Source organism: Rattus norvegicus, chromosome 8 (genome assembly GCF_036323735.1).
Source record: "Rattus norvegicus strain BN/NHsdMcwi chromosome 8, GRCr8, whole genome shotgun sequence".
Classification (NCBI taxonomy): Eukaryota; Metazoa; Chordata; class Mammalia; order Rodentia; family Muridae; genus Rattus; species Rattus norvegicus.
The window spans coordinates 61,430,273-61,453,591 of record NC_086026.1 but is presented as its reverse complement, the minus strand read 5'-3'; the positions used below and the strand labels follow the sequence as shown (position 1 = coordinate 61,453,591).

General features: G+C 41.5%; 1 long non-coding RNA gene across 1 annotated transcript in view; it reads left to right on the top strand.

Annotated features, from left to right (window-relative positions):
* The window catches only part of LOC134479974 (uncharacterized), a 42,202-nt gene that overhangs the window by 9,994 nt on the left and 8,889 nt on the right, over positions 1-23,319 (top strand). Inside the window, exon 2 of the long non-coding RNA XR_010054048.1 lies at positions 14,214-14,306. This is a non-coding gene — a long non-coding RNA (uncharacterized LOC134479974). The remainder of the gene's footprint in view (positions 1-14,213; positions 14,307-23,319) is intronic.

The window sequence follows — 23,319 nt, the reverse complement described above, 5'->3', positions numbered from 1 at the left end:
TTATCATTGAGTAGAGCATTGTTCAATTTCCACGTATATGTGGGCATTCTTCCCTTATTGTTATTGAAGACCAGTTTTAGGCCGTGGTGGTCCGATAGCACGCATGGGATTATTTCTATCTTTCTGTACCTGTTGAGGCCCGTTTTTTGACCAATTATATGGTCAATTTTGGAGAAAGTACCATGAGGAGCTGAGAAGAAGGTATATCCTTTTGCTTTAGGATAGAATGTTCTATAAATATCCGTTAAGTCCATTTGGCTCATGACTTCTCTTAGTCTGTCTACATCACTGTTTAATTTCTGTTTCCATGATCTGTCCATTGATGAGAGTGGGGTGTTGAAATCTCCCACTATTATTGTCTGAGGTGCAATGTGTGTTTTGAGCTTTAGTAAGGTTTCTTTTACGTATGTAGGTGCCCTTGTATTTGGGGCATAGATATTTAGGATTGAGAGTTCATCTTGGTTGATTTTTCCTTTGATGAATATGAAGTGTCCTTCCTTATCTTTTTTGATGACTTTTAGTTGGAAATTGATTTTATTTGATATTAGAATGGCTACTCCAGCTTGCTTCTTCTGACCATTTGCTTGGAAAGTTGTTTTCCAGCCTTTCACTCTGAGGTAGTGTCTGTCTTTGTCTCTGAGGTGTGTTTCCTGTAGGCAGCAGAATGCAGGGTCCTCGTTGCGTATCCAGTTTGTTAATCTATGTCTTTTTATTGGGGAGTTGAGGCCATTGATATTGAGAGATATTAAGGAATAGTGATTATTGCTTCCCGTTATATTCATATTTGGATGTGAGGTTATGTTTGTGTGCTTTCATTCTCTTTGTTTTGTTGCCAAGACGATTAGTTTCTTGCTTCTTCTAGGGTATAGCTTGCCTCCTTATGTTGGGCTTTACCATTTATTATCCTTTGTAGTGCTGGATTTGTAGAAAGATATTGTGTAAATTTGGTTTTGTCATGGAATATCTTGGTTTCTCCATCAATGTTAATTGAGAGTTTTGCTGGATACAGTAATCTGGGCTGGCATTTGTGTTCTCTTAGGGTCTGTATAACATCAGTCCAGGATCTTCTGGCCTTCATAGTTTCTGGCAAGAAGTCTGGTGTGATTCTGATAGGTCTCCCTTTATATGTTACTTGACCTTTTTCCCTTACTGCTTTTAATATTCTTTCTTTATTTTGTGCGTTTGGTGTTTTGACAATTATGTGACGGGAGGTGTTTCTTTTCTGGTCCAATCTATTTGGAGTTCTGTAGGCTTCTTGTATGTCTATGGGTATCTCTTTTTTTAGGTTAGGGAAGTTTTCTTCTATGATTTTGTTGAAGATATTTACTGGTCCTTTGAGCTGGGAGTCTTCACTCTCTTCTATACCTATTATCCTTAGGTTTGATCTTCTCATTGAGTCCTGGATTTCCTGTATGTTTTGGACCAGTAGCTTTTTCCGCTTTACATTATCTTTGACAGTTGAGTCAATGATTTCTATGGAATCTTCTGCTCCTGAGATTCTCTCTTCCATCTCTTGTATTCTGTTGGTGAAGCTTGTATCTACAGCTCCTTGTCTCTTCTTTTGGTTTTCTATATCCAGGGTTGTTTCCATGTGTTCTTTCTTGATTGCTTCTATTTCCATTTTTAATTCCTTCAACTGTTTGATTGTGTTTTCCTGGAATTCTTTCAGGGATTTTTGCGATTCCTCTCTGTAGGCTTTTACTTGTTTATTAATGTTTTCCTGTGCTTCCCTAAGTGTGTTCATGTCTTTCTTGAAGTCCTCCAGCATCATGATCAAATATGATTTTGAAACTAGATCTTGCTTTTCTGGTGTGTTTGGATATTCCATGTTTGTTTTGGTGGGAGAATTGGGCTCCGATGATGGCATGTAGTCTTGGTTTCTGTTGCTTGGGTTCCTGCGCTTGCCTCTCGCCATCAGATTATCTCTAGTGTTACTTTGTTCTGCTATTTCTGACAGTGGCTAGACTGTCCTATAAGCCTGTGTGTCAGGAGTGCTGTAGACCTGTTTTCCTCTCTTTCAGTCAGTTATGGGGACAGAGTGTTCTGCTTTCGGGCGTGTAGTTTTTCCTCTCTACAGGTCTTCAGCTGTTCCTGTGGGCCTGTGTCTTGAGTTCACCAGGCAGCTTTCTTGCAGCAGAAAATTTGGTCTTACCTGTGGTCCCGAGGCTCAGGTTTGCTCGTGGGGTGCTGTCCAGGGGCTCTCTGCAGCGGCAGCAACCAGGAAGACCTGTGCCGCCCCTTCCGGGAGCTTCAGTGCACCAGGGTTCCAGATGGTCTTTGGCTTTTTCCTCTGGCGTCCGAGATGTGTGTGCAGGGAGCAGTCTCTTCCGGTTTCCCAGGCCTGTCTGCCTCTCTGAAGGTTTAGCTCTCCCTCCCACGGGATTTGGGTGCAGAGACCTGTTTATCCGGTCTGTTTCCTTCAGGGTCCGGCGGTGTCTCTGGCAGGGGTCCTGCCGCTCCTGGGCCCTCCCCCACGGGAGCCCAGAGGCCTTATACAGTTTCCTCTTGGGCCAGGGATGTGGGCAGGGGTGAGCAGTGTTGGTGGTCTCTTCCGCTCTGCAGCCTCAGGAGTGCCCACCTGACCAGGCGGTTGGGTCTCTCTCTCACCGGGTCTGGGAGCAGAGAGCTGCTGCGGGCCGGGATCCGCGGGTGTGGGACTTCCGGTAAACACAGAACGTGCCCGGTTCTAGAGAAATTCTGCTTCTGTGTGTCCCAAGCTCACCAGGCAGCTTTCTTGCAGCAGAAAATTTGGTCTTACCTGTGGTCCCGAGGCTCAGGTTTGCTCGTGGGGTGCTGTCCAGGGGCTCTCTGCAGCGGCAGCAACCAGGAAGACCTGTGCCGCCCCTTCCGGGAGCTCTATTTTTTTCAAAGTATCATTTATTGATTAAATAATAACCAGCATTTCCAAGTAGCCTTTGATTTTACCATTTCAGTTCTGCCTTGGACTCTCCCTCTAAGTCATGGGTTATGATCCCTGCCAGATCTGTGACACAGGTATCAATCTCAGCAGGACTCTGAAGTCAGAAATAGAGAAGAAGAAAAAAGAGAAATCATGCTGTGTATTTTCACAGAATAATCACTGGTGAGCATAGTAGAGGGCAGTAGACAGTCAACATTTCCGAAGACGACATATGTGCATGGTTGGTATTAAGAGAATTTTAAAGGCATTAACGTGTTTAGTAACTTGTGGTTAGTAGAGCACTCCAAAACCTCACAAAGATTACTAAGTTCTAGCTTTGGAAGTGCCCCCCAAGGCTAACTAATTTCCTATGTAAGAGGATACTTTTATCAGTATTTTTTTTTTGGTTCTTTTTTTTTCGGAGCTGGGGACCGAACCCAGGGCCTTGCGCTTCCTAGGTAAGCGCTCTACCACTGAGCTAAATCCCCAGCCCCGCATTATCAGTATTTTTTGTTTGTTTGTTTTTTACTCATCCATTTACATTCTGCTCACTGCCCCCTCCGGGATACCCCCTGCCACAATCCTCTCCCTTCCCTCTTCCCTTCTCCTCTGTTTTGCCAGGATTTTTTTAAAGGTTTATTTATTTATTTTATGCATATGAGTACACTGTCACTGCAGACACACCAGAAGAGGGCATCAGATCTCATTACAGATGGTTTTGAGACACCATGTGGTTGCTGGGAATTGAACTCAGGACCTCTGGAAGAGCAGTCAGTGCTCTTAACCGCTGAGCCATCCCTCCAGCCCGCCAGGATTTTTAAGATCTTATCAATTCTTAACCCTGTTCTGCTTTGTCACCCCATCCTTACCACAATGCCATCATTATTCTGTTATTGTTTCATGGTGTAGAGCTGCCCTAGCACTGCATGTCAAAGAATTTGGGAGTTAAACTCAAGATACTGAAGAACTGTATGCAATAATGCTGTAGTCCAAGTCAGCAAAGTCTTGGCTCCAAAAATAGTTTGGTCTATGGCAGAACTCTCTAGGAAGTCTGTGGTGCTTTGAAAGAAAATGGCCCCTTAAGGAGTGACACTATTAGACTATATAGCCTTATTTGGGGTAGGTGTGGCATTGTTGGAGGAAGTGTGTCACTAGGGATGGGCTTTGAGGTCTCAGAAGCCCACCATCTCTTGCCTGAGGATCCAGATGTAGAACTCTCAGCTACCTCTCTAGCACCTTGTCTGCCTTGCATGCCATGTGCTTCTCCACATGAGAGTAATGGACTAAGCCTCTGAACTGTAAGCCAGGTGCATGGAATTGTTTCCTTTATTCGAGTGGCCACCATCACAGTGTCTCTTCACAGAATAAGACCCTAAGTGCAGGAGCTGGGGTGTTGCTGAGAGGCCTGACCACACGTTTGTTTGGAGGAATGTGGACTTTGGGACTTTGGATTGTAGAGGCCGTTGACTGTTTGAGTGGGCTTCATGGGCCCTCATAGTAGGGATGTGGAAAACAGTGGTGCTTTGAACTGTAGAGGCCTGGCTCAAGAGGTTTCAGAGCAGAAGAATGTTAGTGTGTGTGTTCTTAAGACATTTTGGTGAAGAATGTGACTGCTTTCTTTCCTTGTCAAAACAAAAACAAAAACAAAAAACAAACAAACCAAAAAACCCTACCTGAGGTTAAATGGGAGAGTTTTGGATTAATTGTATTTACAGAGGAGATTTCAAAGCAGCCTAGTGTGGACTGTGTCGCTCGGTTATTAGTGTTCAGTCTTGTGCAGATTTATGATGAGAAGAAACAAGCTAAGCAAAGAAAATGTCAGTGTGTGCAGATTGAGGAGAAAAGGAGCTGTGTCCAGTGTCCAAGGATATAAACAGATTAAAGAAAAGTCTGGCGTTAAATGGAATAAAGGGCAAGGTCCCACCCAGTTAAGCTTCCTACTTGTAAAAAGGAATTAAAGAAAAGTGTCGAGTCTAGAGTGCTGGCACACACACACGCTTAATCCCAGCACTCGGGAGACAGAGGCAAGCAGATCTCTGAGTTTGAGGCCAGCCTGGTTTACAGATGGAGTTTCAGGACAGCCAAGGCTTAGGCAGTGAAGGAAGCCATCTAAAACAGAAAGCTATCGAAGACATAATTAAACCAGGAGCGGGGAGAGGGCATGATTTAACTTCAGCAAGAAGCGGAACATGGCAGCTTCAGCCACAGTGGTTCTGGTTTCAGAGTCAAGGATACAAGAAAGGGTTGTGGAATCTCCCTCCTTGGCTAAAGAAAGCAGCTGTGGCCAGGCGACTGTCATCGCTGTGCCTACATGAAGGCCTGGAGAAGCCATTTGTGGGAAGGTGTAAAAGTGAAGCCTGCATTGCCTTGGAGACCCCAAAATGCTGGAGATGCCAGAGCTGTGGGAACCCTGCTAAGGAAAGCTGCTAACGGAGAGTGGAACCAGCCCTGTTGGGGTGGAAATCTCAGCTCGCATCCGGACAAACCATACCAAACCAACATGGTTCCACGGGGAAAGGTTTAATGAGAGAAGAGTAGAAGAAGAGTGAAGGCCGGCCATGAGCATGTGGAGTGAAGAGAGGAGGGGAATGGGAAGAGAAGGAACGAAGGGGAAGTGGGGAAGAGCAAGAGAAGAGAGTAAGAGAGGAGCCAAGCAGCCCCTTTTTATAGTTCGTCAGGCATATTTGGCTGTTGCCAGGTAACTGTGGGGGTGGAGCTTAGACAGAATGCCAACAAGCCGGAGAGAAAGAAGTGCTCTGCAGTCAACAAAGCTGAAAAAAGTTGGAGATCTAAAGAGTTCTTTGACATCGGACATGGGGGCACAGAGTTTGAAGTTTGACTAGTTGGTTTCTGGTCTTGCTTTGGTCCAGTATTGCCTTACTATGTTCCTTTTCCTCCCTTTTGGGAAAATAAAAAAGACAAAACAAAAAACAAAAAACAAAAAAACACACACAAAAAAAACAAATCAATACTAAACAAACAAACAAAAAAATGTCTTAAGCCATTTGTTAGAGACTAGGTAGTAGAGAGTGGTGTGGTGTCAAAGAAATATTGATAATTAATTCCTCCTGGCTTCAACCTGGCCTCAGCCTGTTCTTGGGGCCTTCAATTCAGGTAAAGGGTGTCTACTGTCTGCCTGTCATTTGTTCCTTCTAGCAGCCATGATTTTTGGATTATACTTTATCCGTTCTACTTTTCTATACTGGTGAGAAAGCAAATGAAGCTGAACTGGGGCAAAATTGCTCATCAGAATAAAAGCCTCAAACCTATTAAGAGGATAGTTAGTCTAAGCTGTAAAAGTCTTAGAGCCAAACACAGGGAAAAGCTTCATGAAACCCGAGCTGGCAGTGATTCCTTGGATCAGATGCCAAAAATACAGGCAATAAAAGTGGAATGCATAAACTGGACTTCATCAACACTGAATTTGTGTGTGTGTGTGTGCATTAAAGGATACACAGCCCACCTAATGGAAGAGAAATGTATGTGACTAGTGATTGACATGTGGAATATGTAAAATGTCTACAATGTCACAAAAATACTGAACCTGATTAAAAATAAGCCAAAAGCTCGAAGAAACATCTTTTTTTTTCTTTTAGAGTTGATTTATATTTTGATTTTATAACCAACAATGCCAAGAATACTGCTTTGCATAAATACATATTACAATTTTGAAGAAGCATGCTCAAGACCATTTCAGACATTGTTGGAAATTTTGTCTAAACCCCAAGCCAAAGTTCTCTTAAATTTTTTCAAACTCAAGTCAACAAACCAAACAGCAATTTTTTCTTCTTCTTTTTTATTTTTTTTTATTTTTTTATTTATTTTTATTTATTTTTATTTTTTTATTATCTTGAGTATTTCTTATATACATTTCAAGTGTTATTCCCTTTCCCGGTTTCCGGACAGACATCACCCTCCCCCCTCCCCTTCCTTGTGGGTGTTCCCCTCCCAAACCTCCCCCCATTGCCACCCTCCCCGCATAGTCTAGTTCACTGGGGGTTCAGTCTTAGCAGGACCCAGGGCTTCCCCTTCCACTGGTGCTCTCACTAGGATATTCATTGCTACCTATGGGGACAGAGTCCAGGGTCAGTCCATGTATAGTCTTTAGGTAGTGGCTTAGTCCCTGGAAGCTCTGGTTGCTTGACATTGTTGTACTTTTGGGGTCTCGAGCACCTTCAAGCTCTTCCAGTTCTTTCTCTGATTCCTTCAACGGGGGACCTATTCTCAGTTCAGTGGTTTGCTGCTGGCATTCGCCTCTGTATTTGCTGTATTCTGGCTGTGTCTCTCAGGAGCGATCTACATCCGGCTCCTGTCGGTCTGCACTTCTTTGCTTCATCCATCTTGTCTAATTGGGTGGCTGTATATGTATGGGCCACCTGTGGGGCAGGCTCTGAATGGGTGTTCCTTCAGTCTCTGTTTTAATCTTTGCCTCTCCCTTCCCTGCCAAGGGTATTCTTTTTCCTCATTTAAAGAAGGAGTGAAGCATTCACATTTTGATCATCCGTCTTGAGTTTCGTTTGTTCTAGGGATCTAGGGTAATTCAAGCATTTGGGCTAATAGCCACTTATCAATGAGTGCATACCATGTATGTCTTTCTGTGAGTGGGTTAGCTCACTCAGGATGATATTTTCCAGTTCCAACCATTTGCCTACGAATTTCATAAACTCGTTGTTTTTGATAGCTGAGTAATATTCCATTGTGTAGATGTACCACATTTTCTGTATCCATTCCTCTGTTGAAGGGCATCTGGGTTCTTTCCAGTTTCTGGCTATTATAAATAAGGCTGCGATGAACATAGTGGAGCACGTGTCTCTTTTATATGTTGAGGCATCTTTTGGGTATATGCCCAAGAGAGGTATGGCTGGATCCTCAGGCAGTTCAATGTCCAATTTTCTGAGGAACCTCCAGACTGATTTCCAGAATGGTTTTACCAGTCTGCAATCCCACCAACAATGGAGGAGTGTTCCTCTGAAGAAACATCTTTTGAAAGATGAACAAATAGTCATTAAGCTCATGAAAAGGTGCATGACATCTCTGGTCAGTCACTGGGGACGTGCAGATCAAACCACAATGTGATGCAACTCCATGCACACTATGATTGAAACTAAAAACAAAACCAAGCAAACCACACCAGGAAGCATGGAAAAACTAGATCTGTGGCATTGCCGGAGGAAGTGTAAGACGATCCACCTACTGTTAAAAACTGTACCGTGATCCCTCAAGAAATTAATATGATTACTAATTCCACCCACACATAATGCGAAAAATAATTGAAAGCAAGAATTGGATATGTGCACAGCGGTTGCTATAGCAGCCTTATTCATAATCATTAAACGTGGAAGCCACTCAAGTGTCCATCAGTAACTGAAGGAGCATAATTAAGCACAGTATGTGCATTTGGTGGAACATCAAGTAGAAAGCAAGCAGAAGCTTGAGACCCTCATGCTTAAGTAAGTCACCTGCTGGGTAGAGCCTCTCAGAGGACAACATGCTCCTGTCTGCAAGTCTAACAGAGTATCGTTATTAGTGTTAGGGATTGGTGCTTGCCCGTGGGATGGGTCTCAAGTTGGGCTGGTCATTGGTTGGCCAGTCCCTCAGTCTCTGCTCCCTCCCCTGTGCCTGCATTACTTGTAGACAGGATAAATTTGGGGTTGAAAGTTTTGAGGGTGGGTTAGTGTCTCTATCACTCCACTAGGGTTCCTTTCTGGATACAGAAGTTTGCCTCTTCAGGTTCTATATCCCCAGTATACTGAGTAACAGCTAAGGTCATCCCCATTGATTCCTAGGTGCCTCCCTTGTCCCAGGCCATGTCTCATACTGGAGATACCCCTCCTACTTCCTCACCCCTATCAGTTGCAGACTTCCATCCATTTTCACGGACATCTAGCCATATCTCCTGTCCTTCCCAGAACCTGATCCTGAAACCCCATTCTCTCCCCATCCCTCTTAACTCCCTCCCTCCATCTGCCTCAGCTGACTCAGACAGATACAGGCACCCACAGCCAAACAGTGGATGGAGCTCAGGGATTCTTAGGGAAGAGATAGGAGCTCCACAGGAGACCAACAGAGTTAACTCACCTGGATTCTGGGGGCTCTCAGAGTCTGAGCCACCAACCAAAGAGCATACATGGGCTGGACCTAGGCCTACCAGCTCATATGTAGCAGAAATGCAGCCTGACTTTTATGTGGGTCCTGAACAACTGGAACAGGGGGCTATCCCAGAAGCTGTTACCTGTCTGTGGGATGTGTCCTACTAGCCGTGCTGCCTTGTCTGGCCTCAGTGGGAGAGGAAATGCCTAGCCTCACAGAGACTTGAAGTGCCAGGGTTGGAAGAGGGGCTACCTAGAGGGGTCCCCACCTACCCCACCCAGAGGATAAGGAGAGGGGGAAGTAGGCATGAACTGTGGGAGGGGTGACCAAGAGTGGGGCAGTGTGTGAGATAGGAAGAGAATAAGGAAAAAATAATTAATTATTTAAATTAACAAAAAGATAGCTTAGTCACAGAAAAACGAATGTATGGTTTCTCTTACCTAAGCAACATAGAGTAGTCAACTCGCAGAGACACCAAGTGGCATGGTAGCTCCTTGGGCTGGGTGGGAGCAGAGTGAGGAGAGCAGAGTGTTTGAGTGTTCGATGTTAGGGTAGAGATGAAAATTTTGGATGGCAGGTGATATAGAAGATTCATAAAAATGGTTTCAATGGACATATTTATGCTATACACTGAAATGTACAAAACCAAGTACTAAGAATATAATAAGGGAAAGGCTTAGCTGCTGTGCGAGATGAGGAAAAATTAAACAAGAAGAAAAATGTGAAGAAAAATGAAATTTATGTATACAAGGCATTATTAAGAACTCAAGAGCCTCTAATGAATCTACTAAAAAGAAAACAAAAGACAGTATTATTAATCAGTTAACAAGAACACAGGAAAAGTCTCATTTTCCTATCTCCCCCCCCCCCAGCAAATGGTTAGAAATTACAGGTGTTTAAAAAGCATAGAAAAATCAGATTGCTAGAGTTATGCTTAATAAAAACACACAAGATTCCCAACTAAACCAAAAGCCATAAAGCATTAAAACAAATTAGTGGGAAGCCCAGCAAAAGTTATGGAGAAGTGTTTGAAGATAGTATTAAGATATCCATTATTTCAGAATAGTTTGTGGACTCAAAACAATATATATTGAAATTAGTCATTAGTCACATTTTGGTAGAAACTGATCGGTGATTCTAGAATGCAAGAGAACAGAAACAACACTGAAACTATACTCCATGCTTTGAAGGTTTATTGTAAAGTGGCATCAACTGAGACAGCCTGATGCAGGCATAAGGACAAATGAGTCAGTGGAGGAGAGCAAACAGGTCGGGGATTATCCTTACAGATGCACTCAGGTCAATTTCTACCAAGGCCCTGAGTCCGTTCAGTGGGTCACCAAAGACTTTCAAACGAATGTTTCTGCAACACTAGGATATACTCAGGGGGAAAGAAATATTATCCTATCTACTCTATATTCAATTACTTTAAGGTAGACCATGATCCCAACCATAAAAGCCAGAACTATAAATTTTCTGGATGAAAACATGGGAAAATATGTTTGTGAGTTGGGCACATGCCAGTGTTTTTTAGAATATGGAAGCATTAATACAATACTGACAAATTGGATTTTGTCGAAATTAAAAGTTTCTAAACTTTAAAAGGCATTAATATTATACTTCTTCATAGAAAAAAAACCAACAATTATGAAAGAGCTACTTACAGAAGCAATGGAAATGATCCCTAGGAGCTGTTTAAGGCAGTATAACCTTGCTGGCAATCAAGGGAAAATTATTACCATAATTTCCCATAAGTCACTAAGAGCATAGCACATTTACAATATATAATAGCAGCAAAAATACATAAAAATGGACACTGAGAGATAATCAGTTGGAAAATCTTGGGGGAGGAAGTTTGCAATATTTAACAATATTTTAGCTGTATATGGCTGTGGCCCAGCTATTTAATTTCTGAGAAATTTTTATAGTTTGTCTATATGCACAAATATCTGTCTCAGGTTCTTATCAATTTGGGCTAAAGCACTTAAAGACATACCTTCTTAAGGGAATTATAAATAAATAGTTTCATAAGCCATGAAGCAATTATATGGAGCTACATAACTGTGGCCAGGAGTTAGACCAGACGTCATGAGATACACACAGTTTCTTACTTACACACAAAAGTTATAAAAGAATGCACACAGAACGGCCCTACCTGTACATACAAATATATATATATATATATATATATATATATATATATACAAGTATATATGTGTGTTTTATATAGTTAGATGCCACTACATGAACATTTAGGAAAAGCCTGGGATACACTTAAAAATTTGACAGTAGTTACTTACAGGACTAGAAAGGAATGTAACTGGATATAAAATTAACATTTTTCTAAAAGTGCTTCCTATCCTTGGAATCTCCCCTTGGATGTACCTTTCTCATTGAACCAGATTACATGGCCCGGCTACATATGGAAGGGTTCTGAGCCACAAGTATGGCAGATTCCTAAGATTCATTTCAATGAGGGTAAGCTTTTGTGTACTGCTGTCATCATTTAAACAAATGAACAGAGGAAAGAGAACACACAGAGAGAATGTGTGCAGTCTTCAGACAAAGTCAGATGAGCAGCGTCAGGTAGGACTTGAAGGGTTTATGTCGTGATGCACAAGTGAGGGCAACATTTAGTCAAGTCCCACTGTCATTGCTGTGCATCCCTTAGGCTCTCCTCTTTGTCTTTATCCGTAAGAGTTACAATGTCTCAGTGTTAGAGAAACACAACCTCTGCCCCCTCCTGGACTCCATGGACAGGCTATGGAATGTGCCAGGGGCCTTGGAACTCTGGGCTTCTCTTTGAATACATCGTGACATTTTTGCCCACCAGAAATAAAATTTCCCCAGTTTTCAAGAAGCTCCGAGAAATGTAATGCTACAGTTCTGTGTCCCCATTAGTAATTTTCTATAATCCTGATTTCTGGCACACATTACCGTAAAAAATAATGACCCAGGTGTCTTTTTTTTTCCATTACTGAAAACTCCATTAGCAGTTTTATTTCAATAGAGAGAGCCTTTTTCCTGTAAGCATTCCAAACTGTTTGAAATCAATCTACCTTTTTTCCCCCATAATTGAATATACAGCTGTTAAAAGTTTCATTTAGTTTTTTTAAAGTTGGGCTTTCAAATCATCTTTGCATTGATTTACTAAGAATATATAATCTTAGTGAGAGGTTTTAAATTTTCATTCCAGGGTATAAGACAACATTTCACTTTTTAATCACTAAGCAAAGCTGGACAACGTCTGTAAGTTGGCTAGTCTCCTTCAGTTGACTTTACTTTCCTGATTTTAATATTTGTACTGAGTGCTCTTGTTTGTTATGAAGTATACATTGAAGCATTGAGTGTAAAATTTATCATTATACTGTGACTTACTCTCAACCACCTCAGAAGAAGGTTATATGCATACATTTAGAAGGAGAAAACTGTATATAAAGCAAACATGGTGACATCAACAACCACAATAACTGTGGAGAAAAGGAAAACAGGAATGTTACATCGTTTTTGCAACTTCTCAGCCTCCCAGCACCATTCATTTTGTTATTTCCTCTTTTGGGGAACTAAACCAAAGGCTTTGTGCATGCTGGGTGTCTTAGTATTTCTACTGTTGTGACGAGACACCATGACCACGGCAATTCTTACAAAGGAAAGCATTTAACTGGGACTGGCTTATAGTTCAGAGGCGTAGTCCATCGTCATCATGGTGGAGAGTGTGTAACACACAGGTAGATATGGTGCTGGAGATGGTGCTGAGAGTCCTACATCCTGATCTGCAGGCAGCCATCAGAAAGAGAGTGACACTGGGCCTGGTTTGAACATTTGAATCCTCAAAGCCCACCCTGGTGACTCATGTCGTCCAACGATGCCACACCTGCTCCTAATAGTGCCAGTCCCTCTGAGTCTGTGGGGGCCATTTTCCTTGGAAGGATCACGCTGAGCAAGTGCTCTGCCCCTGTCAAATTATTTTTTAATAAGATCCTTTCTCCAATAGCTATGTATCAGTTCTCTGAACCGTCCCTGGGTGCCTCTAATTGAAGCTAGCCTTCTCAAGAAGCATGGGTAATCCCTGAACCGTCCCTGGGTACCTCTAACTGAAGCTAGCCTTCTCAAGAAGCATGAGTAATCCCTGCAGTTGTAAAGGATTATTGTTGCTCTGTGAAACTGAGCATGTTATAGTCTCAGTCATCGGCCTGTCTGTGCCTCTGTCAGTTACTAGGATGGCTTTAAGGGAAAGTCTAAGCTTTCCTCCATCTCTTCAAGCCCTTTTCCACTCTCCCTGCATCAGCCTGCTTTCCCTCAACACGTTTATTTCTTTAATCATTCCGCAATCATTCCTTTTATCTTGTAATTATTCCAAATATCCCCCCTCTCAGCTGACTCTTCTCAGCCCCTACATGTGGTAAACTTAGATGTATCCTCTTCCCAAAGCCCCCTTGTAGTTCTTTATCACCTACTTGACCTCACACTGTGGTTTTTAAGATGGACCTGTCTCAGCAACTCTTCCCCACTTGCCCCAGTGAAAAGAAGCCGCACCCGTATCAGGCTGTGTGACTGATTTCAAAAACAAAACAAAGCCCGGTGTTTTGGTTTTATGTAGGTTTCCAGCGAACAGAGTTAAAAATTGATGGCAATGATGGGGTTGATGGAACGAAACAGACATCCTTGGGTTTTTAGATGGGATATTTAGCAACAAAGGAATTAGAAAGGTCTGCTTGGTGAATTCAAGACCTAATTCTTATATCATCCATTTTGATGAATGATGGAGAATAGATGAATGTTTAAGAATATTGCTTGAATGAATGAATAAATAAACTGGTCACACAGTAGGATTCTGGGAAGAAGTATTGCCCTTGTAGTTATATTCCTAAGCCTTCCCAATTCCCTATCCAGCTTGCAGTTCCCTCTTTTCATAGGCCCACTGCATCCTTTAAAGACATTTGAGGTCATAGTTGATATTGAAGACCCAAGATTTATCTAGGATTAACCCAGAGTCAAATGGAAGCAAAGGTCAAATAGCTTGGCTAGCTATTTCAGATGTGTTTGGGAGTCGATGGCTGCTTCAATGCATTGTACGATTTTTGGTTTCTAACTTGGTTTGTTTATTCACTAAAATAATTATTGAAATTTTACTACAAGCCAGACAGCATCCTTGGCCTTGGAGCTAGAGCAATGGGCAAGCTAACGAGCTCTCTGTATTTTCGTTCATTCGTCCAAATGGCAGGTATTCTCCAGAAGACTGTTACATGATCAAGCTCTTGACTGGGAGGTCAACTTGAATGAGGTTAGCATTCTCATGGAGGAAAACTGGAAATAAGTAAGTCACAAGTATTAGAAGGTGATACATCTTGGCAGAGATGGGTGGGAAAGGATAAAAACAAAGAAATCAGGCAGGAAGTGTGGATGAAGGTGTGATTTTAAGCACCACTGTCAAGGTGTAAATCACAGAAAAAGTTGTTTAGTACCCAAGTCTTATAGGAGGTGAAGGAACAGGAAAGAACATTCCAGACAGATGGCAGCAAATGGAAAGGCCTTGAGGTAGGAACAGCTGTGACAATGGGGTGGTTTGAAGCTAGACTGTCCCCACGGACTCATGTGTTTGAACACTTTGTGCATAACAGGTAGCGCTACTTTAAGAAGGTTCTGGAACCTTCCAAATACAGTGCCTCGCTGGCAGACATAGGCCACTGTGAGAAAAAAACTGACTCTAGGTTGCCATTTCTCCACAAACTCGTGGACTCAGACTGAGTCATTCAATTATCATGCCTTCCCCTGTCACGTAGGATGTACCCCGCCCCCAAGCTGTGAGCCCAAATAAACCTTAGACATCACAGAAATAAGAAAAGCAATATACCATACTTGATAACTAGAAAGTGAGCAAGGAAGGGAGACATAAGGGGGAGGAGAAACACTCTGGGAAGTAACCAATATTAAGATTTTGCCTTTGAGTGTCAGCGAAAGGCATTTAAAAAAAAAATCTCTAATGGGTCAAAGCATGCTGTAACCCAGATTCTGCGTAAGAAGATACACAATGACAGAGAGGTGGTGTGGGGTGACACAGAGGTGGTGTGGGGTGACACAGAGGAGGTATTCAGAAATACCAACAGAGGACTTATGTTCTATCAGTAGCTAGCCATGCTTTACCAGACAGGAGAATTTAGTTTTTGCATTATTAGAACCCTGAGAACTCATCAGTGCATTGGGGGATAAGTCTTACAAACACAATGGAGAGACGTGGTCTCAGGACTTTGGATTGTGTCTTTCCCATCTGCCTTAACATTTCACTGAAGTAGAATGCAAGACCATCCAGGTGGATTGGGAAGTGCTGTGGGGCAATTCGCCCTCCCTGCATTGGGATGCCTCTTTAAATAACACCATCTTTACAAGCCCCTAAACTGAAGTCTTGTGGATAGACCCAGTTTTAGACCCAAAAGACCAGAAAACATTTTTACACACACAAATGCAAAGCCATCTGAATACCACAACATGTACAAACGAAGTGACATGGTTTGGCAGGTGTCCATGACGAAAACTGCAAGTTGGTTCTCTAAGTGCTGTTTGCGATCTGAATCAGGCAGCTATGCCTTTGTTCCTGGAAGTCATTTAAATTTAGGTCACCGCGTTAGGAGTGAAGTGGCATAGTGTGGAGGTGTCCAGGGTGGTGTGTCAGCCATCTGATGCACTGGGGAGGGGAGGGGAGTGAGTGTGCCGATATGCCTCATGTCCCCCACTGCGTTCCACTTTCCACTCACCTCCTTCCTTCTAACCACTCACCATGCTGGGACTTTGGAATTCTCAAGACTTTTCCAGCCTTCTGTCCTCTGGTAATAGCTCAGCCAACAGTTTTCACAACAGAAAAGCACACGTGAGATGTCCACGCTTTCCTGACTGGATTTTATCACCTGGGCAAGAGAATGGCATGGTGCTACATATAAACAGCTAAGGTGAACAGCAAACCCCAAACGCATTGCTGTGTTTGGTATTATTTTAAAGTGAAATGTTTCGAAACATTTGCTGCCCAGCATTTGACAATGCTCCCTGGTTTTGCTTTGCTAGGCTGTGCTCTGCAGGGTTCACATCAGGAGTGAGTGGGTCTAACTATCCCACCCATGGAGTCTGGCTTGCCAAACAGGGCACACATGGGAGCCAGCCCACCAGGGGCCGAGGAGGGGTCAATGACCTGTGTTTGGTCCTGAGCTACCACCAGAGGCAGAGGAGGGGTCAATGACCTTGTGTTTGGTCCTGAGCTACCACCAGAGGCAGAGGAGGGGTCAATGACCTTGTGTTTGGTCCTGAGCTACCACCAGGGGCAGAGGAGGGGCTGGCCCATGTCCTTGTGTTTGGTCCTTAGCCCTCATCAGGGGCAGAGGAGGAGCCAATGCCCTTGTATTTGGTCCTTATCTCTCTAGGAACTTACCTGTGGCCTCACCTTGGAAACCATAGAAATTTGCTCCTTCCTGGGAATTGGAAATTTCCATTTTCAACTTTTCCTTCTAACCCAGTCAATTTTTTAATTTACTGGGATGGTAAATGATTTAATGGCATTATTTTATCACATTTCATTCATCCATGTATATATTAAATATCTTCTTAGTATATAATTTATATTAATATAACTTAGCCTATTTTGTCTTTACCATTTAAATTTCACATTTTGGTTCTATTAAAAGGCCTATAGTTTATCTAAGTTTCCACACTTAGGTATTTTACTACTTTCTGTAACAGACATATTTACTTGTTTAATTTTTTTTTAATTTTCTTTAGCTAATGGTGGTACACTTTAAACTTTTTATTGGCAACTACCTACCTTTAAAACTCACTCTGTAGCTCAGGCTAGCCTCCAACTAATGTTAATCCTCTTCCACAAGCTTCAGGGATTATAGGTAACCGACTTTCACACAGTTTTAACTAAGTTTAGATAGCTTCTAATCTTCTCCAGCTTCAAAATTCTCAGCTAAAAACATTGACCCAGGGTCTTGAGAAATGTGTCTGTGGTTTAGAGCACTCACTGCTGTTGCGGAAGACCTTGGTTTAATTCCCAGCGTCGCCATAATAGTACACAGTCATCATCTATAACCACAGTTCCAGGAGGGTGGTGTCCTCTAACTTCCTCAGGCACCAAGAATATATGTAATACACACACACACACAGATACATATATATATATATATATATATATATATATATATATGCATGCAAACAGACATTCACACGTGCTAAGGTAAATGAATTTTTAGAAACTTAAAAATCCTGTAGCCCAGAAAGTTCCAAAGCCACAGTTCTTTTCCTGAACAATAATTTCCTATGCTGTCAAGGGTGGGTAAACACAATTGCCCCACTCCACAGAAACTGCTTAATCAAGTAAACCAGTATTTGGAACGGTAGCTACCACTGTGTTTGTTTCTTCTGCTGTGGTCCAGCATGCTCTTCTGTTGAAGTTTCTATGATCTGCAGCCCATGGTCCCTCAGTATAAAGCCAAAGTGTGGGAACCACTTCTAGGAGGATCTCTGGGGGAGGGAGAAGGTTTCTTTCACACTGTCTCCAAGTATATATAAGTGAAGGAATTTTTGAAACATTATAATAATTTTCCTGAAAAGGAGTCACATTGAAGATGCACCATGAACCCTGGCGTGTAAACATACCCTATTTATTTACAACTAATACGATTGAGCTCTTCTCCAAATTTGGCATAAAAGTTCCACTCTTGCGTGGATCTTCCACCTCTTTGCTTTGAATTAATGTTGAAAGAGAAGTGAGCTATGACAAGACTCATCCGCACTAAGGATGGAGGTAGACAGACAGATGACAGGAAGAGTACTATGAATACACAGATGAGAGGTACTATGTAGGTAGGTAGGCAGATATATAAATAGACAGGGAGATAGAAAGATGCTGATAAACTTAGGATCGCTCCACCAAGCAGGGATTTCCCCTAGAATATTTGCAATCAGATAACATCTAACAAATACATTATCTTTAGGTGTGCTTCAAGATGTTATTCTACTCATGAATACTAATTTATAATGACCTCATTGCCAGCCAGTGAAGCCTATTCATGACAAAGAAAAAGTTAGCCTGTCTAGTTTTAAAACCTTGTTAGATGAACTGTCTGTCACTCAACTCCCAAGATCATAAAGCAACAAGTTGCTTGTGTATACCTGACGCTACTCTTAAGTGAGATGAACACGATATGCTTAGTGATTATTCTCCTACTATGATGCATGCTGATTGTTCAGGTGCCTTATCTCTGGTAACTATGATATTCATCTCTGGAAATTACACTGTCAAGATGAGCAGTCCTCTTGCCAAATCATTTCCTTTAACAGGTTGGGCCAACGGGATCATTTCCATTTGACATGGCTGCTATTCTTTAGAAAGCTATTTTAACCTAAACGAAAATAATCTCTCATCTAATCAGTAAATTTCACCAAACATGGCTGAATAGAAGACTCTGAAATCACTTCCGGTTTCTGTCTGCGCCCCGAACTGACCCAGTCCCACAGCTATCCATACCCAGATGCCCTGGGGAAAGAGTGAAACTCTCAGAAGTGCAGACAATACTGAGAGCACAGGAGAGACCACCAATTCTGCTCACATTCCTGGCCCAAGAGGAACCTGCCTAATGCCCTCTGGACACAGGAACCTAGGAGCAGTCATGGACAGGATACTTCCCGTCTCCACCTGCAGCTGGAGCTGAGAGCCAGTCTCCAGGAGATCTGAAACACCTGAGAACAGAGGTAAGACCACCACTTCAGTTCCAAGGGACCTGCCTGGAGCCCTCCAGATACAGTAACCTAGGAGCAGACTGCAACAGGATCCTTCTGGTATGTGCCTGCGCCTGTAGCAGACCAGGTCCCACAGCTCTCTGTACCCAGATCCCCTGAGGAGAGAGTGGGACTCTCTGAAGTGCAAACAATCCTGAGAGCACAGGGAAGACCACCAATTCTGCTCACATTCCTGGCCCAAGAGGAAACTGCACAGTACCCTCTGGATACATGAACCTAGGAACAGACTGGGACAGGATCCATCTGGTTTCTACCTGTGCCCATAGCTCATCCAATCCCATAGATCTCTGTACCCGAATCCCATTGGGGAGAGAGCTGGTCTCCAGGAGTGCTGACAAGGCTTACAAAGGGTTGAGTTACTGTCAGAGACATCAAGACCAGCTAACTCCAGAGACAACCAGATGATGAGAGGCAAGAGCAGAAACCTAAGCAACAGAAACCAAGATTACTTGGCATCATCAGAGCCCAGATCTCCCACCAAAGCAAATACTGGATACCCCAACACACTGGAAAAGCAAGATTTGGATTTAAAACCACATCTCATGATCATGATTGAGGACTTTAAGAAGGACACAAATAACTCATTTAAAAAAAATACAGGACAACACACGTAAACAACCAGAAACTCTTAAAGAGGAAACACAAAAATCCCTTAAAGAATTACAGGAAAACACAACCAAACAGGTGAAGCAATTGAACATAACCATCCAGGATCTAAAAATGGAAATAGAAACAATAAAGAAATCACAAAGAGAAACAACCCTAGAGAAAGAAAACGTAGGAAAAATATCAGGAGTCATAGACAAGCATCGGCAACAGAATACAAGAGATAGAAGAGAGAATCTTAGGGGCAGAAGATACCATTAAAAACATTGACACAGGGGCTGGGGATTTAGCTCAGTGGTAGAGCGCTTACCTAGGAAGCGCAAGGCCCTGGGTTCGGTCCCCAGCTCCGAAAAAAAAAAAAAAAAGAACCAAAAACATTGACACAACTGTCAAAGAAAATGTAAAACACAAAAAGCCCCTAACCCAAAACATACAGGAAATCCAGGACACAATGAGAAGCTCAAATCTAAGGATAATATGTATAGGAGAGAGCAAAGATTCCCAAATTAAAGGGCCAGTAAATATCTTCAACAAAATTATAGAGGAAAACTTTCCCAACCTAAAGAAAGAGACGCCCATAAACATACAAGAAGCCTACAGAACTCCAAATAGATTGGACAAGGAAAGAAATTCCTCCTGTCACACAACAGTCAAAAAACCAAATTCACGAAATAAAGAAAGAATATTAAAAGCAGTAAGAGAAAAAGGTCAAGTAACATATAAAGGCAGACCTATGAGAATTACACAAGACTTCTCAACAGAGACTATGAAAACCAGAAGATCCTGGGCAGATGTCATACAGACCCTAAGAGAACACAAATGCCAGTACAGGCTACTATATCCAGCTAAACTCTCAACTACCATAGATGGAGAAACCAAGATATTTGATGATAAAACCAAATTTACGCAAATATATTTCCAAAAATCCAGCCCTACAAAGGATAATAGATGAGAAACTCCAACACAAGGAGAGAAACTACACCCAAGATAAAGCAAGAAGGTAATCTTCTTGCAACAAACCCAAAAGGAGAGAACCACACAAACATAATTCGACTTCTAACAACAAAATAACAGGAAACAAAAATCACTATTCCTTAATATACCTTAACATCAATGGACTCAATTCCTAATAAAAAGACATAGACTAACAGACTGAGTATGAAAGAGGACCCAGGTTTTTGCTGCATACAGGAAACACACCTCAGTGACAAAGACAGACACTACCTCACAGTAAAAGACTGGAAAACAAATTTCCAAGCAAATTGTCCCAAGGAAAAAGCTGGAGTAGTCATTCTAATATCAAATAAAATTGACTTTTAACCAAAAGTTATCAAAAAAGATAAGGAAAGACCCTTCATATTCATCAAAGGAAATATCCACCAAGATGAACTCTCAATCCTAAATATTTATGCTCCAAATGCAAGGGCACCTACATTCATAAAAGAAACCTTACTAAAGCTCACATCCCACATTGCACCTCACACAATAATAATAGAGTGTCCACTCTCAGCAATGGACAGATCATGGAAACAGAAACTAAACAGGGACACAAGGAAACTAAGAAGTTATAAACCAAATGGATTTAACAGATATCTAGAGAACTTTTCATCCTAAAACAAAAGAATATACCTTCTTCTCAGCACCTCATGGTACCTTCTCCAAAATTGACCATATAATCAGTCACAAAACAAGCCTCAACAAATACAAGATCGATAATCCCATGCATCCTATCAGATCACCACAGACTAAGGCTGGTCTTCAATAACAACAAAAATGACAGAAATCCCACTTACTCATGGAAACTGAATAACGCTCTACTCAATGATAACTTGGTCAAGAAAGAAAGAAATTAAAGACTTTTTAAAATTTAATGAAAATGAAGGCACAACAGACTTAAATTTATGGGACACAATGAAAGCAATGCTAAGAGGAAAACTTATATCTCTGAGTACCTTCAAAAAGAAACTAGGGAGAGCATATACTAACTAGCAGCTTGACAGCACACCTAAAAGCTCTAGAACAGAAAGAAGCAAATACACCCAAGAGGAGTAAAAGGCAGTAAATAATCAAATGCAGGGCTGAAATCAACCAAGAAGAAACAAAAAGATCTATGCAAAGAATCGACAAAACTGGGAGCTGATTCTTTGAGAAAATCAACAAGATAAATAAACCCTTTGGCAGATTAACCAGAGGGCACAGAGCGTGTGTCCAAATTAACAAAATTAGAAATGAAAAGGGAGACATAACAGAATCTAAGGAAATTTAAAAAAATCATCAGCATATACTGATGATTGTATACAAAAGCCTATACTCAACAAAACTGGAAAATCTGGATGAAATGAACAATTTTCTAGACAGATACCAGGTACCAAAGTTAAATCAGGATCAGATAAACCATCTAAGCAATCCCATAACTCCTAAAGAAATAGAAGCAGTTATTAAAAATCTCCTCACCATTAAAAAAAAACCAGGACTAAATGGGTTTAGTGCAGAATTTTATCAGACCTTCATAGAAGACCTCATACCAATACTGTCCAAACTATTTCACAAAATAAAAACAGAAGGAATACTACCCAATTCCTTCTATGGAGCCACAATTATTCTTATATCTAAACCACACAAAGACCCAACAAAGAAAGAGAACTTCAGGCCAATATCCTTTAAGAATATCAACGCAAAAATACTCAATAAAATTCTCACAAACCAAATCCAAGAACACAGCAAAACAGTCATCCATCATGACAAGTAGGCTTCATCCCAGGGATGCAGGGATGGTTCAATATATGAAAATCCATCAACGTAATCCACTGTATAAACAAACTCAAAGAAAAAAAAACCAAATAATCATTTCACTAGATGCTGAGAAAGCATTTGACAAAATTCAACACCACTTCATGATAAAAGTCTTAGAAAGATCAGGAATTCAAGGCCCATACCTAAACATAGTAAAAGCAATAATACAGCAAACCAGTAGCTAACATCAAAATAAGTGGAGAGAAACTTGAAGCAATCCCACTAAAATCAGGGACTAGACAAGGCTGCCCACTCTCTCTCTCTACATATTCAATATAGTACTTGAAGTCCTAGCCAGAGCAATCAGACAACAAAAAGAGATCAAAGGGATACAAATTGGGAAAGTAGGAAGTCAAAATATCACTATTTGCAAATGATATGATAGTATACTTAAGGGACCCCAAAAGTTCCACCAGAGAACTCCTAAGCCTGATAAACAACTTCAGCAAAGTGGACTGATATAAAATTAACTCAAACAAATCAGTAGCCCTCCTCTACTCAAAGGATAAACAGGCTGAGAAAGAAATTAGGGAAATGACACCCTTCACAATATTCACAAATAACATAAAATACCTTGATGTGACTCTAACCAAGCAAGTGAAAGATCCGTATGACAAGATGTCAAGTCTCTAAAGAAAGAAATTGAAGAAGATCTTAGAAGATGGAAAGATCTCCCATGGTCATGGATTGGCAGGATTACTATTGTAAAAGTGGCCATTTTATCAAAACCAATCTACAGATTCAATGCAATCCCCATCAAAATTCCAAATCCATTCTTCATAGAGTTCGAAAGAGCAATTTGTAAATTCATCTGGAATAACAAAAAAATCCAGGAAAGAGAAAATTATCCTCAACAATAAAAGAACTTCTGAAGGAATCACCATCCCTGACCTCAAGCTGTTTTACAGAGCAATAGTGATAAAAAGAAATTATATAGTATTGGTAGAGAGATAGGCAGGTAGATCAGTGGAATAGAATTGAAGACCCAGAAATGAACCCACACACCTATAGTGACTTGATCTTTGACAAAGGAGCTACAACCATCCAGTGGAAAAATGATAGCATTTTCAACAAATGGTGCTGGTTCAACTGGAAGTCAGCATGTAGAAGAATGCAGATTGATCCAGTCTTATCACCTTGGTCAA